This window comes from Schistocerca cancellata, chromosome 1 (genome assembly GCF_023864275.1).
Source record: "Schistocerca cancellata isolate TAMUIC-IGC-003103 chromosome 1, iqSchCanc2.1, whole genome shotgun sequence".
NCBI lineage: Eukaryota > Metazoa > Arthropoda > Insecta > Orthoptera > Acrididae > Schistocerca > Schistocerca cancellata.
This window is the reverse complement of record NC_064626.1, coordinates 926,103,307-926,106,048: the sequence shown is the minus strand read 5'-3', so window position 1 is coordinate 926,106,048 and position 2,742 is coordinate 926,103,307.

Sequence of the window (2,742 nt, the reverse complement as noted above, 5' to 3'; positions counted from 1 at the left end):
TGCGCTAGATATTGCTTCCCGTCCGCGACACCATGTCAGAAACTATCATCGCAAGTCGAGCGCAATTACATGCTGCCAAACCCCGAAAGCGCGGCAACTCGCGGGAGCGTCACACAACACGCCTGCTCCACTCGCTACTCCAGCCAGACTCTCTCCTGCTCAGCCCGCGCTCCACGCGGCAGAGTTAACACTACCAAAGATGCTACACACTTTGATTCTTCACACGACCCCTATCGATGTATTCGTTCGATAGTATAGTTTTCCCTAGGCCAGACCCAGCGTAAAAATACAAATAATTTTTACAAAACAAACCAACATAAATGCATATATATATATATATATATATATATATATATATATATATATATAAACAGTAAAACAATTACAATATATAAAGACACAGAAATGTCATATCTTCAGGTAACAAAATAAGGAAAAATTTATAGTACAATAGATGGAAATAGAAGGATATGCATTTCCGGCGTTACAAGACACCGTCACCTGTGAGGAAACGACGTACACTACGGCCACTGCGGCGCCGGCGACGCCGTTGTCCGACGGGAAAGGGTCGATAGGAGGGATGGAAATTGATGCTATTGTAGTGCCGACACCTGCTTTCGACCCAGAGCGCCGGGGGTCACTTCCACACTCTGACATGAAGACACACACTCGCAAACAACGATCGCCGAAGCGCCACAATAAACGATGGCTGGCGCCGTCGGACACCTGCTTAATGTACTCCACGGCAGACGCAATTGCGTACAACGACGACGCAGTGAACCCGGATGCTCAGCGGGAGGTTCTTCCTCCCTCGCAGCAGTACGACGCGAATCACACGAAACCGAACACTTAGCAATCAGATAGATTCACCGGTATGAGTCCATCCGTCCACCGCAGCAACACTTGCTTTCGATCAGCCCGGCGGGAGAGACACGACAACAGATGGACCTTCAGCGAGGGAACTGGGCCGATGAATCTGATAGTGATGAACACATCGACGACCCAGCCACAATGGCAGGTGCGGCGTCCACCGTATTTTAGCCACGCGGAAGACGCAGACGGTCGCGCAGACTCCAGGTCGCCGGGGCAGCAGCACACAAGTCAGCACAAGCATTCATGTGAGATTTACGCACTGAGGAACAGCGGCAGGCATATCGAACAGCCTCCATTAACATTAACACAACTAGAACGCCGGTCAGATTGCAACTGTTACAAGACATCCTGCATGTGTCCGATGTCGACATCGTTCTACTGCAGGAAGTATTTGTCGAAAGCTTTCCTGATCTCTATGAGTGCGATTCATACATTACACTCACTATAGACTGCGACAGCGGAACAGCAATACTTCTACGTGAAGGCATAGTAGCCGAGGATATGGTGAACCTGCCGTCAGCGCGGGGGCAGATAGTCACAGCGCTTGGAGTACGGGTCGTTAACATCTACGCACAGTCGGGACAGAAGGCGCGATCGATCCCGATTTTAAGCAGACGAGATTGCACCACTATTCTTAGGCCGCTACGCACGTATCATATTTGGAGGTGACTTCAGCTCCGTGCTCGAACCAAAGGATTAGCATCCACGCTATGATTCATGCCGGGAGCTCCGGCAACTGGTAAAGGACATGAATCTAATCGATACCTGGGAGACGATGCATGGTGACAGACGCGGCTATACAAATTTTACAAGCCGCTCTGGAAGTCGCCTTGATCGAATTTACGTAACACGGCCTCTCGAATCCACGATCCTCGATGGGGAGTAATGAAGACAATTCAGTCAGCGAAATTCCAGAACGAAGACGTATCTGGAGACGCCCCAAGCTGAATGTTGCTCGTCATACAGCACGCCAGCCAGGACCGACGGTCTGGGGCGCCATTTCACTTCATAGCACGACCCCTTTGTTTCCTATCCGCAGTACCTCTAAAGCACACAGGTGGGCCGATTACATTATAGGCCTACGCCTCGTTTCGTTGCCTTTAATGGCAAGCTAGCCTGGGCTTACATTTCAGCAAGATAATGTGCGCCAGCACTGAGCGAGAGTTTCTACTGCTTGTTTCCGTGCTTGCCAGACCATACCTTGGTCAGCAAGGTCGCAGGATCTTTTCCCAATTGAGAACATTTGTGGCATTATGGGCAGGGAACTCCAACCAGATCGGGATTTTGCGCCAATTGGACAGAACTTGGCACGGTGTGCCTCATGAGGACATGCAACAACTTTATCGATCAATACCAAGCCGAATAACTACTTGCATAAGAGCCAAAGATGGAGCAACCCAGCCGCGCGGGATTAGGCGAGCGGTCTAGGGCGCTGCTGTCATGGACTGTGCGGCTGGTCCCGGCAGAGGTTCGAGTCCTCCCTCGGGCATGGGTGTGTGTGTTCGTCCTTAGGATAATTTAGGTTAAGTAGTGTATAAGCTTAGGAAATGATGACCTTAGCAGTTAAGTCCCATAAGATTTCACACACATTAGAACATTTTTTTTGGAGCAACCCGTTCTTGACTTGCTGAATTTGTGAAGCTCGTTCTCTTGAATAAATCAGTCAATTTTTCTGAAATTGTAATCATTTGTTTTTCTATACATGTACCTCATATCTACCAATTTCCGATCCACTTGGGTAATGCCTTCGTGGTGCGCCGTTTATCTTGTCTTAGAGTACATTTCATACTGACCTCAGCATCGGCTCGAAACTACATTTAGGCAATCTTCCGTGTTGACTGGAACGATTTTGCTTCTATTATCGTGTAT